Source organism: Cryptomeria japonica, chromosome 2 (genome assembly GCF_030272615.1).
Source record: "Cryptomeria japonica chromosome 2, Sugi_1.0, whole genome shotgun sequence".
Lineage (NCBI taxonomy): Eukaryota > Viridiplantae > Streptophyta > Pinopsida > Cupressales > Cupressaceae > Cryptomeria > Cryptomeria japonica.
This window is the reverse complement of record NC_081406.1, coordinates 30,425,148-30,442,266: the sequence shown is the minus strand read 5'-3', so window position 1 is coordinate 30,442,266 and position 17,119 is coordinate 30,425,148.

The following is a 17,119-nucleotide window of genomic DNA, read 5'->3' as shown; positions in this document are numbered from 1 at the left end:
AGATTTTTTACTTGCAATAAATTCCATCATATGACAAATTAATGCAGACGTACGATGGATAATGGAATCAACAACATGAACAATGTTCCTAACTTTATCAGTCAGTGTTTCATATGCAATAATTTTGGTCACAAGTCAAATATGTGTAGAGTAGTAATGAATAAATTCCAAAACAAGAGGTGCTATTCCCATGGGATGCTTGGACATACCTCTAACTATTGTAGGATGAGATAGAATCATATGAACTTTAGACCTATGCAGAGAAATGTTATTTGTCGTGCATGCAACGAAACCAATCACATTGCAAAGTACTGTAGAAATAAAAACAGTGCTTCGGTAGACAAAAATAGCTTAGATGAGAAGGGAAAGGAAAATGTAGAAGAGATAAGAGACAAACATGAGAAGATGTGGGTCAAAAAAGATGAATCTAAACTGACAATGGATCTGCACCCAAATCTGAGCTAGGATCTTCATCCAGTAACTAGGGCTTTACACATTAGCGTAAAATTTTCATGCAAATTCTAAAAAGCCCCTATTCAGTGAATTGAAATCGATTCCAAAAGGTTGCAGAAGGCTTAAATTGAACATGCAAATGTTATCCAAAAGTTTCAGTGAAGATTTGATGCTCTGGTAAGCGATTTCATTAAAATCAAGATAATCGGTTACAACATTTAGTGCAATGAATAATTAGGTCTTTGAGGGTTAAAAAGACACGATCAAACGAATAGTGAAGAGAAGAAAAGTGAAATTACTTGGAAATTTCAACAACAATTTTAGTGATCCTAAGGTGAATTCCAGTGCGTGTTAGTGAATCAAGGTATTTATTTATGCCAAACTATCAATTTACGCAAACCCTAAGTTCGAAATTGCTTCAGTTTCTGGTATTGATACCCCATTTCTTGTCAAGATTAAGGATACGGCTAGACCAGTTTTGAAGAAACACCCTTTCAAGTCTGTTGAAGATGATCTGGAAGGTGCATTTTCTTCGGTACCCTATGATGTGTTTCACAGTAAAGACATTAGGGCATACATCTATTATGATCTTGAGGAGCTTAGTAACACAGACATTTTGAACCTTTATAACAAACACTTCGCAGATAGTTTGGGAAACCTCAAAGGAAAATATAAGGTTCTTAAAGATAAGGGCTTTTTGTAGTTTGTTCATTTTCTATTGTTCGACGAAGTAGAGTGGATCCAGTTTATTCTCAATCAAGTCCATGATGAGTTCATGTGACTTGACAGGCCTCACAAGATCACCAAACACGTAATTTGAGCTATGACATGCCTCGATGAAACCGGTGAAGTACCTCGCATAAGGAAAGTCTCAAATAACATAGTGATAGCCACTACTAGTTCCAAATTTGATAGCAGAGCAATGACCATAAATGACATCTTGGAGTGTGAAGTTTGCATCAATGGTGGTCGGATATAAAGTTTACTAGTCCAACAGACACAACTTCATCTCCGAAACTACCATATACTCTTCATATTAGATGTTGAACAATTACATGAGGTATGATCTGTGTATAGTCTTTTTGAATGAGTTGAGTAATTTGAAGATGGTCAAGAAAGATAGAGAGGCACACTTTTAAATATACAATTCTTCTTATTTCCTTGGCCTTATATTTCTTGAATGAGATACCTGGTGTTAAAGGAAAGGTACAATGTGTTGGCATTATGTTGTCACTGATGTCAACCAGTATAGCATGACTGGTATGGGAGATTGAAGTGTATTGGTGACATTGATGTTAGCTAGTATTGCAGGTCACTGATATACAAGTCAGTGTTGACATGTGTTGTAGACATGCACTAGAGACTGGTATGGTTTGATAACTAGTAAGTAATGTGCTGGCATTGAGTGGTTGCTAACTGGTAAGCATGTGCCCGGTAAGAGAGAAACATGATGGGATGTTGATCATGATGAAGAGGAAGAATGTTATAAGAATCACATCAACATCAAAGGTGAAGCATGTGCAGGCCACCGGTAAGAGTTGGATGTTATACAACAAGACTCCCACTGGATGAAGACAAGATTGATAAAGAATGTGCTGCTTCAGTAAGCTAGGATGGCATATGGGAAAGCTACAAGGTCATATGTCAAGTTGAAGATGCATCTACTCCTCATGGATGTCACATTAATACCAGTAGGTGACATAGATCCTTTCCCACTGCTAAGTGGTAATACCTCGCTTATCCCATAGTATACATGGAATACATCATGACTCCTTGGGATAAGACAACTAGTGTAAACCAAGGTAGGTGATTGGATGCATTGACCACATGACCAAGTGGATGATGAGGAAGCATCCAGAGTTTGAGATTAGAGATGAGCACTAGATCTATAAAGAAGGCATGATAAGCTATCAAAATAGAGAAGGAAGAGTTAAGATGGTGATTTTTCCTCCATGGAAAATCGATTGAGAAGAGAACCAATCAAATGAAGATGAGGCTCTGTAGTTGTACAAATGGAGTTACCGGTATGTAGATGGAAAGCGATGTTGCCATAGATGCATAATAATTGGAGATGGATGGCATGAAGATATCATGCACACTACCAGCATGAAGAAAGAAACATGCCAATTGGTAAACAAGGAGGATACCAACATACAACCAAGTGGATAGAAAGACAAAAGTGAAGTGCTCTTAGTTTGATGAAGATGCACATGATGAGTCATCCTAGATTGCTGTTGAGGACCGACATGGTTGATGACTGGGATGACAAGCTCCACTAACACAAGGAAGAAGAAGTCAAGAAGGTTAACTAGTAAGGGAAGACGTACCTACAGGGTTAGAGAACCAGTAGGGTTATATGTCTAGTAGGTGTGGACTGGTTAAGTGTTTGGTCGGTGATCCTATTTGAACCGATAGATAGATCTAAGCTGAGATAGATATCGACTGGGATTCCATGTGGAGTTGAAGTGGCAATCTTGCACAGGTCGACATTTAATATTGACTGTATAAATCATGGGAGGTGGTGCAGAGGTGTGTGGCTCAAGGAAGGTTGAATAGACGTGATTGATGGAATGCATTGATCGATACTAAGTGTCCAAGTACAAAATGAGGTTAGTGAGGAAATCTACAGAACCCTTTATGGTGATTGAGCTTGTGCCTTGCTGACGGACTGTCTGTGTTTGCTATGTTTAGAAAACTTGCCTTGGAAGGAAGAAGAGATGGTAGGTGATGCCTGATTGCTTGTAGGTTGCTTATCTTTGTGGAGAAACAGATTAGATCAAATCTGATATGCCTCATTATTGGTGAACAAACCCTAGCACGCCTTAGATTTGAATATCGGTCATGGTGGGAAAGCTTGTGTATAAATATATCTAATAAAGATAAAAGACGATTGACGTTGTCAAAAGATTAGGTACCGGATGTTGAAGAGTGTAGTGTGGAAAAAGTAGTAGAGAGCCAACTAGTTAGAGACCTCATTGAAGATCCTATAGACTAAGAGTTGGAGGTGCAACCTATGAGAGGGTTTAGGAGAGGCTTAATCGACAAGGTTAGAGTGATTGGTAAACTGCAAAGTGAGTTGCAGTGGTGTAAACTGGTAGTGCTAGAACTTGCAGAAAAGAAGAGAAGGTGTTGTAGTGTAGTGGGAGTGTCGATGAAGATACAACAAGGAAAGATCCAAGAAAAGCTTGACCAGTAAGGAGAAAACCAGTAGAGATCAGAGTGAAGAGTACTGGTGGTGGCAAGCAGTAGTCCATCTGACAGAACATGCTACCAAAAGAGAAGAGGTGGAGGCTGAAATAGTAAGGTTGTAGTAGAGAGTGAAGGAGAGGAGGATTTGAGTGAGAAGAGAACTAGCAGAGAGAAGAGAAGAGGATGACCAACTGAGAAGAGTAGAACCAGAAGAAAGATTGTAGAGGCTACACAACACATTTGTAACCGCGCATTAACTTTTGGATTTTATATATGACATTGTAATCACTGAGTTGGAGCTCAGTGTAGGGGTTGGTTCTCCTTGGGTTGGTTCCCTAAAGCAGGAGTGTTACTCCTTGGGTTTGTGCCCTAAATGTTATAACCGAAGGTTTTCAATGTGAGGTTGGATTGGAGCAGCAGACTCCAGCAGCATTTCTCACCGAGTTTTTTCCCATCTTGGGTTTTCCTCGTATATACTGGTGTTATGTGCCCTTTATGTGGTTGAACTATGTTGTCTAGTTTAATCTTACTAGTAGGTTTGCTTTGTCTTTAGGTTGGTAACCAATAATCTCTCTTGGAGTTAAAAGGGTTAAGAATTTAGAAATCATTGATTCACCCCTCCCCCCCTCTCAGCGACATCTTGTGTTCAACAACAATGGGCCCATGATAGACTGGTGGCAATGAAAATAAAAGAGGGATTATGGGGAATAGGAGATGCTATAATGAGAATATCATCTCTCTGGGGTTATTTAAAATCTTTCCAAGATACGATGAAGAAAAGAGAAAGAATCCCTAAAGAGATTGTAGAGAAGTATGAGAAAACTATTTGCTTCATGGTTGGTAAAGATCAATGTCAAATAGAAGTCGTGGAGCCTAGGATAATGTGGATTATGCTCATGGGGTATGAAGTTGACTCTATCACACTTGAGGCATATGCTCAACACCTTTTGAGCCAGCTATTTGATCCTAAAGAAGGAAGATTTGGAACATTCAAGGAGAAAGACCTTGAATTGCACAAATAATTCACTACACTTGCTAGGAAAAGGAAAGTTGCAAAGATGGCTGAGGAAGTGGCAACATAAATGGGTTTCACCCAAGAGGAGGTAAAGCAGGCCCAAGAGAAAAAACATGCATAGATGGAGGCCAAAGAGAAAACCAAGAAGCCTAAGGCCAACACAGTTCCCTCTAAAGCTCAACCAAGTCTGCAACTGCTTTGGTGGCACCATATTTAGGACATAGCCCATCTGGAAAGGGAGTATTGAAGCAAAAGGAGAAGCACAAATAGATTCAAGATGTTGTATCTCTGGTGGCCTCTAAAATTGAGTCAGAGGAGTAAGCAGGCAAGGTTAAGAAGAAAGTTAAATTTGTTAGAGTGGTGAGGAAGCTGAAGATCAATGGAGCCTAGTAAAGAAAGAAAACTAAATCTGAACCCACCCCTACCAAAATACCCAAGAGAGGAAGACAAGTAAAAACTCAACTTGACAAAGACCTTGAATCTAACAATTTGCAAGGTAAATGAAAAAATTGTTGTTCCAATGTCAATAGACCAACTAATAGATGAAATAATTGTTGATGGGAACTTGAAGAATCTTTGAGCTTATGATGAACATCTAGATGAGGGAGATCAGAGAAAGGTTGAAGAAGTTGTATTTTTATACTTGCATAACTTTAGCAAAACTTTGTTTCAATTAGGGTGTAGTATCCCTAAGGATTTGTATATTATTGATGCAAGGAGGCTAATAGATAGCAAATTTGATAGAGAAATGAAAGAAAGAGAGCTGATAAATGTTTGCACCTGTAACACCCATGATGAAGTCAAAAGACTTATTGAGGAAGCCAACAAGAAAGAGTTCAAAAGCAAAAACAAGGTAAATAGGTTAATGATTGGGAGATTGGAAGAGGTGAGAAAGGAGATAGAGGACATATGGAGAAAAATAATTATAAATCATCCTCTGTGAAAAGATGCATTTAAGTCTTCTCAGTCGAAAGAGAAGAAAGGTGTTTCCGATGATCATAAGGGAGAAACTCACACTGAGGAACATCTGGAAGATCAAGGCAACACAAATCTTGATGCTAAGGCTGGTGATAATCCTCCGGTAGTAGACAGTTCAGCAGCCCCCAAAATTCAAAAGGATGATATTGCACCAAGTGGAAACATCGGTGCACTAGATAAAGGGGATGGAGAAGGTAAAAACAAAGCCGAGGGTGTAGAGGTAAAGGATGCAAAGGTAAAGGCTACAGAGGTAGACAAGGGAAAAGGAGTTGTTGATCTGACAATTGACACTCTTGCAATCTAAAGGACCCCACCTCAAATCTCCATTAATCTAGATGGTCCACTGAACCTTAGACAAATCTCCCCTACCAAGAAGCTAATTCTCGAAATTGTTGTTCAAGCCCAGGATAGCTAGGATTTGGTAAAGTCTGAATCAAAAGATAAAAAGCTCATTTTGATGTCGATTAATGTTTTGTAGAAGGTGGCTCTGAATGTAAAATTATATTCTAATGCTATCCCCTCTGGTATAAATTGTTTCAATTGATTAATAGTGTAAATATTAGTTTTAATTCTTTAGAGAATTCTACTACTAAGTGATTTTTGGATAGGATTAAGGATGTAAGGATGCATACATTCTGGAATTTGATTGAGGATGATAGGGTGATATTTGTGACATTTTTCCAAGATCAAGGGCATAATGAAAATCACAAAAGAGAGACAAAAGTATGACAAGAACAAACTGTATTTTCATCAATATACAAATGATCAACTGGATTAATCAATACAATGAATATAGGCCTGCATATATAGGCAAGGACAAATAGATATGTGAGCACACAATCATAACATGTGGCTTAATGAGAAACATGGGTAGGTAAGAAAAATAAGGGGTAAGTAAGAGAAATAATATAATATTTCACAAGAGGTGGATACCAAACCAAATGTGGAGTGTAAAAGCAAGATAAGACCACAAAAGGTGGAATTTATCCTACAAGCTACATCCCTATGTGCACACTTCCCTAAGTGTCTCATATCCAAACTATGATTAGATGCATTATCCTAAGTTAACTTAAGTAAAGTGTAATTATATCATATAATAATAAATAATTAGACCAACACCCCCCTTAACTGCAACTTAGGGGAATGAAGACTCAAGTGAACAATGCAAGATGGGTCCTGACTACTAGGCCATGGTAGGTACCCATGTACAATATGTAAATGAAAGCAAACCTATGCAATGAAATCTCTCACAAATGGTGAAAGGGAGAAAACCCACTAGGAATAAATTGCCCCCCAAAAAGATAGATAAATGTACAAAAGACTCTCAAAGAAGAAGGACAAAACCTCAAAGAGGAAAAAGTCCCCCCATAAGAGAGGAAGGAGAAGTCAGCTGACCCCCCCTAATGAAACATCCCGCACCACCAAGAGAGCTCGCAACTACTGGAATTTACTCTCAGTGAAGGGTTTGGTGAATATGTCTGCAACCTGATCCACTGTAGGACAATACTACGAATCAATGATGTGCTCCTGAATTAGCTCTTGGATGTAGTGCATATGAATCTCGATGTGCTTGGTCCGCTAATGTTGAACTAGGTTCTTCAAGATTGCAATAGCACTCTGATTGTCACAATGCATAACCATTGGTCATGGAGTGGAGAACCCAAACTCTGTGAGAATATGCTAAAGTCAAATGGTCTTAGTTGTTGCGTTAACATCCCCTCAATACTCAACCTCAACTGAAGAGAGAGAAATAGCATGCTTCTTCTTTCTCTGCCAACAAATGGGGTCCGAACCAAGGTGGAATCTATAACTAGAAGTAGACTTATGATCATCAAGATCGCCAACCCAATTGGAGTCTGTGTAACCCACCAAGCAAAGTCCTGTTCCAGCTGCATAGTGAATCCTATAATGATATATACCCTAGATGTAGTGTAGGATGTGTTTGGCGGCTTTCCAATGAAGCTCATGTGGTTCCTGCATGAAACGGGAAACCATGCCAGCCTCAAATGAAATGTTAGGGTGTGTGTGATTCAAGTAGATGAGACTACCCACAAGCTGATGATATAATGTGGCATGAAGTGGTGGAGAAGAGCACAATGCAGGCTTACAATCAGCCATATGGAAGTGTGCAAGTAGATCAAGAGAATACTTGGGTTGCAAAAGAGTAAACCCAGAAGATGACTGTGAAATCTCTATCCCAAGAAAGTAGTGCAAAAGACCCAAGTCAGTCATTGCAAATTTGTCATGCAAAGAAGATGACATTGCTAATGATGGATGCTGTACTCCCTATAATGATCAAATCATCAAAATAGATCACAAGTATCAAGTGTGAGTCATCCTATCGCAAAATGTACAACCCAACCATGAGGTATAGCAATAGCAAGTGTCAAGCGAATGGAGTTCATCTTGGCTATGGGCGCAAAGGTCTTAGTATAGTCAACACTTGGAACCTAAGAGAAATGTTTCACAACAAGTCGAGCCTTATACTTAGCCACACTACCATCGACTACAAACTTGGTCCGAAAGATCCACTTACATTGAACCATCTTTCTCCCCTTAGGGAGAGCGACTAACTCCCATGTGTTGTTCCTCATCAAGGATCTATACTCTTCCTCCATAGCTTGGTCCCACTCAAGAACCCCTGATGCTTCCTGAAATGTCTGTGGATTGGAAGTGGTAGAAATGTATGCATGTGGAAGGTCCTAATGCTGTGATCGAGTCCTTCATATATCTGAAGGATTCCCAACAAGAGAACCTACTGACTCAAGTGTCCATTGAGCCCAATGAGGTCTAGGTGAAGATGGAGAATGAGGCTCCTCAACTACAAGTGGACCGTGCAGAGGTGTAACCCTGCAAGTCAAAGTTGGAGGAGTCTCACCATCTGAATCACTCTCATCACTATCCACAATGGAGGAAGGTAGAGGAGGAAGAGAGGCTAAGTTAGGAGAGATTTCCTCAAAATGAACACTCCTCTCAATAAACACCTCAAGTGTCTCAGGATCCATCAATCAATATGCCTTAACACCCTCGATATATCCAACAAAAATATGAGACCTATTCTGAGGCTCCAATGCCTATTATTTATGTGGAGGAATGTGAGCCCATGCTGGACACCCAAAGACTCTAAAATATCTCACAATCAGTTTCCTACCAGCCCAAGCCTCAAAAGGAGTAATACCTATCAAATATTTGTGAGGAACTTGATTTTGGATGTGTGTGGCACAACTGATAGCCTCTACCCAAAAGGTGGGATCAAGAGAACGTGTATGTCTCGTACAACTAGCCATTTCTTTGAGAGTTCTATTCTTATGTTCTGCAAATCCATTCTACTATGGAGTGTAGGCAACTGAATGCAGAAGATCAATCCCCTCAAATGTACAAAAATCCTCAAGTATTTTTGTCATATATTCCCTTCCATTATCTGTGCGAAGAATCTTGACTACTTTCCTTGATTGCTTCTCCACATGAGCCTTGAAGTCTACAAATCCATCAAACACTTCACTCTTATGAACAAGAAAATAGACCCAAGTGAAGCGGGAGTAGTCATCAAATGAAGGCGAGGACATAGCGGGCTCTACTAAATGAGGGTGATGTAAATGGACCTGCTACATCACTGTGAACAAGTTGAAGAACTTCCAAAGCTCTCCAAGCTTTCCCCTTATCAAAATTCTCGTCAGGATACTTTCCCATGGAAGATCCTGAACATAAACCATCTATAAAATTGATTCTAGGTAGACCTATGACCATGTCTTTAGTGCTAAGCTACTGAAGATAATGGTAGTTGAGGTGACCAAACTACTCATTCCATAGCTTAGTTTTTGAATTTGAATGAGTAAGCAAGGCCATAGAAGGAGAACTTGGAACAAAGTGTGGGAATGAATAAATCCTTGAGTTGTCATTGACTTGTCCCACTGCTAGCAAGGCATCATTATCAAGTTCCTTTACTACAACTCAATCAGGTGTAAACTCAACCTTTTTCCTATTCCCATAGTGAGTGATTTGGTAGATAGAGAGAAGATTAGTAGACAAGTTAGGAACATAAAGAACATTCTCAAATGTTCCATCATCCATGTCAACCGAACCTTTCCCTTCAACCTCAACTTGTGTACCATCACCTATGTAAATGTGAGGTACCTTTGATGGCTCCAATGAAGAAAACTACTCCTTTCTAGAACCCATGTGATAAGAGGCACCCAAGTCAAGTATCCACTGCTGTGAAGAAACTATTTTAGCCACAAATGCTTTCCCTTTTCCCTTAGATTGTGAGGAAGTGGAAGGAGATGATTCCTTCTTGTTGTAGGCAGATGGAAAATTGGTGTTATTCTTCTTAAAGAGATGTGTCATATCATCAACTTGCTTGGTGTGGTATTGATGCTCATCATGACCATACTTCTTGCAATAAGCACAAGTTGGTTTATCCTTCTTAGGTAGAGTCCCCTTCTTGAAAGAGGATGAAAAATCACCTTTTGATGGAGAGGATGATTTTCCCTTTTTCTGATGTGGCTTTGACTTAGATTGCTTCTTCTTTTTGTTGGAATCTTTGCCTTGACTCCCTTGACTCCCTTGATTAGACACCAAATCCTTGGACTTTGAAGACTTGAGATCCCCATGTTCAACAACTTAGATTGTTATCACATCAACATTTCTATGAAAGCATCAAATGAAGGCATAGTATAGGAACTCCCCACTATCAAACAATGAGTTTGGAAGCTAGAAACAAATGCTGCATATTCAAGTGAAAGCTTGTCCAACAAGTTGACTATCAACTGAGCATCCTTTTTGTCAATTCCACAATCCTTAAGAATTCCTCTTAGCTCATTTTCTTTGGTGACATAATCTTGATTGTATCAAAACTCTTGGGATCCAAGTTGGTGAGCTCATTGTCAATCTTGTAACCTCTGATTTCATCAACTTGACCATACAATTTCTGAAAGATATCCCAAGCCACTTTGATCATAGAAAACTTCTCAATGTGAAAAATGAGGTCATCTGATACATACTTACACAAAATTCCAAGAGCCATGTAATTTTTAGTGAACCATTCTAACTCAACAGTAGGATCAGCCTTAGGATCTTGTGGTGCTGCTATTGTTCCATCTATGTAATGCGTGAGTCCATTTTCCATTAGTTTTCTCCATTCTTTAATTTTCCAAGATGCATAATTATGAGTTAAAGGTGGAAATTTATGAGGAATCATAGCAAAAAAAATGAAAGAGAACAAGGAAAGAGGCACAATCACACAAGACACCCCCCAAATTCACTCAATCAAAGAACCCTCCCAAAATGATGATTTGACACTTTATACTTAGTGCGTGTAGAATGGGCCACTTGCCAAAAAATGGCAAAGTGGACTTCTGATTTCAACTTTACAACTACCTCAAAGAGGCCAAAGGAGACTCAAATTGAAAATACAAGAGATCTAAACTAAGATCCAAGAAAATTACAAGTACCAAGTAGGCCAAAAATGACCAATATTTGAAAGTACAATATCCACTCAAAATATTTGAAAAATAATCATAGATTATGAAAGTAGACAAAAAAATATACACTTTAAAAAAAATGACACCTAAAAAGGAGGTCGTATGAGCCTAAAGAAAGCCTTTAAAGTTGCAAATTTGAGCATTGGACAAGTACAGCTCAAAGAATCTAAAAATTCTGAAAAACTTGTGCACCAAAATCATAAAATAGTCACACCACTGCGGAGAACACAAAAAATTATCCCAAATAAAAAAACATTGCACCCAAAAAGGAGAAAAAATGAGAAATTTATGAGCCTCCAAAGTTGACCCAAAAAACCAAACTACTCAATGGAGAGGGGTTTAAAATTTTCAAAAAAGTGTTGACGCAGGTTGAAGTTAGTAGTTCGCTATGTTAAATTTGATGATCGTATGACTGTCAAAATGGTCGTCGCACCCCCTAGTTGACCATATAGAAATGCTGATGTGGCGCTGACTGAGTGGATGACGTGTCATAGAGTTTGTCCATGGGCCAATGACCTCCTATCACGTGGCGAGCGTGGATTCGCTAGGAGGTTGCGTGTTGTAGCCAGAGGCGATGACAGATCAGAGGCCGGTTGGTTGGTGGTTGGAGAGGCAGATGGGAAGCTATCAGAGGGAGGTCACAGTAGGGTCTGGCGGGAGGTGGCGCTATCATTGGTGGCCATAGGTAGTCGGGACTGGCGATCGACAGGCTGTGGAGACCAAGGAGTCGTTATTGCGGGGTGCTTCAGTGTGAGGCTGACGGAGCTGAGTGGGGTGTTGCAGGTTGCGGCCAGTGATGGCGAAGTGGCTATCTAGTGTGAGGGTGGAGGAGTACGGTGGATGAGCTGCTGCAAGTGGCCTGCAGGTGGTATGGCCCTGCATGCTGCGCAGGGTAGGACCCCTGCAAAAACAACTTTTTTTTTATTTCTTTTTCTTTTTCCTTTTTTTTTAAAAGTATACATTAATTTATTTATTTCAAATAAGTAAATTAAATTTTGCAGACTAAAAAAATATTTTTTGAAAATCCGTACCATACTACTCGAGTTGGGTAAAAAATTCCTCCAACACCCAAAATCTGACTTTCACCAAAATAGGTCAAGTTTATAGTTGATTGTTATGGAGATGGCCTCTGGGATGCAATGGTGAGGTCGAAAACGATTTAGGATGGCTCCAAAATGTGTAGTACCTCAGATCCAAAAATATAAGCCTTCCAAGATGTCTCCCAAAACCAATCAATGAAGCCCCAATGACTCTGATACCATGTGATATTTTGCCAATATCAAGGGCACAATGAAAGGCACAAAAGAGAGACAAAAGTATGACAAGAACAAAATGTATTCTCATCAATATACAAATAATCAACTGGATTAACCAATATAATGAATATAGGCCTGCATATATAGGTAAGGCCAAATGGATATGTGAGAACACAATCATGACATGTGGCTCAATGAGAAACAAGGGTAGGTAAGAAAAAGTAGTAGTAGTTAGGAGAAATAATATAATATTCCACAAGAGGTGGATGACACAATGAATGTGGAGTGTAACAACAAGATAAGATCATAAAAGGTGAAATTTCTCCTACAAGCTACATCCCTATGTGCACACTTCCCTAAGTGCCTCATATCCAAACTATGATGAGATGCATTATCCTAAGTTAACTTAAGTAAAGCGTAATTATATCCTATAAGAATAAATAATTATACCAACAATATTGAATAAAGGTCTACAGGTTATTTTAGATAGCCTGACAAAAGGTGGTAAACTGTATAAGTCTTGTCTATTTTTTTCTAAATTCACTATAGATATAAACAAGCAAATAAGTGTTTTCTAGGGAAAACTTTCTAGTATTTCATAGTCCTTTGGTCCCAATGTAGCTCCAACCAACAATGTTGAAGGAAAAATTTTGGCTCTAAATGATCAGATCTCAAGTCTTAATATGGACAAGGACAAAATATTGGGGAGAGTTGGTGAACTTCAAAAATTAATTGCCCCCTAGTTGCACACCATGCTAAGAAATAAAGTAGACTGCATGAAGGCGAGGGCTCAACCTATGTCATTCAATCTGAGGGAAGTAGAGATTCATGCCCCTATATTTAGCGCATTTATTATAGTTTTGGATAACTTGAAAAATGGGTAGGACACTCACCTAGGATATTTGAAGACCATTTTTGCTGACATCTTCGAGTATTTTTAAATTCTCTGGCAAGTATCTCTATATATAAATTTTTGAACAACACCCCATCTTAGGCATTGTTGTCAAATGGGAGAGAAACTGTGAAGAATATATAGTATAAAAGAGTGTAATTACAAGCTGTATGCGGGAAAAGTGGGTTGATAGAACTTGAAATGTGAAAAATGGAGCTCTAGGGAGCCTTGCTCACACACCCACAAGACTTCTTGGTGCAAGATATGGAGTCATGAAGTATGGCTTAGCTTCCCAAGGTTGGTTCCATGGTTCTCTATCTCATAAGGTCCCTCAAACCAATGTTTTTGCTCTTAGATCATTGAGAAAAATGGTTTAGGGATGACAAATGCAAGAACGAGGGATGCTTTTGTTGATTTTAAGATGAAATGCATCCTAAGCTATGCATGATTCTATAAATGCAATAAACTAGTTATAAGATGACAGGATTAGTAAACAAGACTATCCTAGCATGCTATATTAGTCTATGATTAAGCTAAATGATAAGGAATGTACTCTAAATTTGCATATTTAGATTAATTCCTATTTAAAAGAGAGGCTAAATGATGAGCATAAAATGATATTCAAAGCTTGGATGGATTTTAGTATAAGTGTAATGCTAAAGAATTGGATCCTTAAAATGGAGGAATGAGAGTTCTATTTATAGCAAAAATAGGGCAATGGATGGCTGGGATTGAAAGATTTAATAAAGGGTTGAGTTTGAAAGTTGGGAATCCATGTTTGTAATTGGCACCAATGAAATGGTGACAATTGTCAACATAAGGCTGGTTGAGAGGAGATGTAAGAAGCATTAAATGCTTGAGAAGACCTCATGGTTACCCTAGGGGTTAAGGGTTAAGGTTAAGCTAAGATTAACTATTGGATAAAGCTTTTATCCAAAGGATAAATTCTTGTGCAAAGGATTAAGGATAACCATGGTCAAAGGATTAAGGATAACCATGGTTAAAGCAATAAATGCTTGATGAGACCCTTGGGTTACATGGAGGTTGAGTTTAGGGAAATTCTTTAACCATGCTAGAGGGTTGAGTTAACCATTAATGGTTATGAAGACTTTGGGGACAAATTTGTAAGAGTCCTTCCAAATTTGGGGGTATTCAACAAGTTAGCTTGTTGAATGGATAAAGGCTTTAATGTCTTTAGAAGACTTTACTCCAAATTTGAGAAGTGACCTCCTCAAATTTAGGAAAAAGGGATAATGGATGGATTTGGGTTAATTAAATAGGATTAGATGGATTCTAGAAGAAATTAGGAAGAGGGTTTAGGATGCAAGTGGGAGGTGTAGGATTTTGCAAGTGGATGAAGGGATAATGGGTTTTAATTGATTTTAATTCAATTTGGTTGCAATTAAATAAATTAGATTTATTTAATTTAGGATAACTATTTTAATTAAATTTAAATTTAATTAAAAAGTGGATAGGGGTTTTAATTAAATAAATTGAATTTATTCTATTAAATGGTAAAAGAGGTATAGTGAATTTAATTGAGTAATTTTACTTAATTAAATAGAGGAATACGGGTTATTCAATTAAATTGGATATAATTAAATAGAGAAATGAACATAAAATATTCATTTAGGAATATGGTCATTTTTATACATCTACATTTTGCCCCTCTTTGAAGTGACGTGTGTGCACATGTTATTTCAAAGAAAATGATGTGTCGTTGCGATTTTATGATCAATGTTGTTTTTATGGATTTTTATGTCATACCCTAGATTTGATTTGTGATGCCCCAGATTTGATGAATGATGGTGATAATGCCCCCTCGGGAGATGAATCAAAATTTTTGGAAAAGTTGATTTGATTTGATAATTGCGCTTACGGTGCAAAATTTTGGCTAGGTGGAATGTTTTAATTTGATTCATCTCCCGATAATTGATGTGTGCGAGGGTATGAGGGATTCCATGAGAAAATTACATGCTCATTTTCCTAACCCTAATTTCATTTTACCCTATAAAAGGGAAAAAGTGCATTGTTTTGTCTCATTTGTGCTTGTTGACTTTGGAGAAAGAGACTTTTGGAGAGAAGAAAAAATCCCTATTCCCTATTCTACACATCAATTCAAGCGCATTCGGATGTATCGGAGATCTGCCACGTATGGACCACCAGTAAGTCAACCCTTTTGACCCCTTTTTGATTTTTAATTTGATCATTTTTTGTCAGTTTTTAATTTTTGAAATGCGGTTTTTACGTTTTAGGCATATGAAAAATTCGGTAGTGCATAAGGTTGCAATTTAGGGTAGCGCATGAAATTTTTAGGTTAGCGCATGGTCTTAGGTTAGCGCATGATGGACATACGGTAGTGCTTTGGGTTAAAAGGGTAGCGCATCAGGTAAACATAGCGCATAGGGTCCACAGTGTAAGGAAGTTAAGTAGTGGAAACAACTTCCTACACTAACCTTGAGAGGAGGGTAATGCAAAACTTTTTCAGATCATTACAACAATTATAGAAAATAGAAATAGATATAATAGCATTCATACCACAACACAATGATTTACGTGGGGAAAACCTTTTCGGGAGAAAAAACCCCACCCTCCAAAAGCAGCTCAATATTTTATTTAGCAATCAAAAACAGATTACAACATACTTGCAGAGCAAGCTCTTCGTAGGAGTACCACTAATCAGAGATTCAGAGGCAACTCAATAGCCATAAGACTCTTACACCCAACCTCTATCTCACACACCTCATAAATAGGAGATACAATACAAGAAACCATCAAACGGTATTACAAAACCATGGGCTAAAACCACCCAATAAGGTGTAGCCGACCTTATCTCCCTTCTAGATGCCCTATGACATGTTAAAGCACACATCAACACGTGTCGCTCCCTTTTACAGCTCATTTATGTATCCGATGCAGATTATTTTTCCTATTTCAGGAGTACAAACTTCCGGAGCCCATAACTTGAGAACCGGGTGTCCGATTGACGAACCGTTTGAAGCGCCGGAAAGCTCGCGAAGTGCTCTATCACCTCGTAACCCACTTTGCCAGTTACGGCCACTTTTCAGGGCATTTCTGAGCCTCTAAAGTCTCCAAAATTAAGTTTAAATATTTTATGGCACCCCTCCAAGACAAAAACTTTAATATCTTCAAAACTAGCTGTGACCTTGCGACTCAACTTTACCGGAATGCTTATCTAGCCAACCAGAAGCTTCAGGGAGAGTTTCGCACCATTTCGTGCTCAAATAAAAACTTACTATAAATAGTAACCTCGCATAAATGCAAGGTTGAGACACCATTTTTCCCAACAAATCTCCCACTTGTCGAACACCTTGCAGGAGCAGAAGGGAATGTCAACACAATGAATCAATTGCTAGGGGCCATAAGGCCCATAGACTCTGAACACCATCTGAACTTCTCTGTGCTCACAGCCTTAGTTAAAGCATCTGCAACATTCATCAAAGTTTCCACCTTAACCAGCTTCACCCTACCATCTTCGACCATATCTCTAACAAAATGATACTAAACATCAATATGTTTGGTCCAGGCATGAAATGTCGGGTTCTTAGCTAGGCTAATTGCACTCTGACTGTCACAGTAAACTGTCACTGTACCTTGTTTTATTCCAATATCCGAACACAGTCTCTTAAGCCAAATAGCCTCTTTACAAGCATGAGTAGCTGCCATATACTCTACTTCAGTAGTGGATAAAGCAACCACAGCCTGTCGCTTACTCATCCAACTAATTGCACCACCAAACAAAGTAAACACATAAGCACTGGTGGATCTTCTGCTATCAATATCACCTGCACAATCTGAATCCACATAACCATGGATATCAAGGGAAGTCATGTCT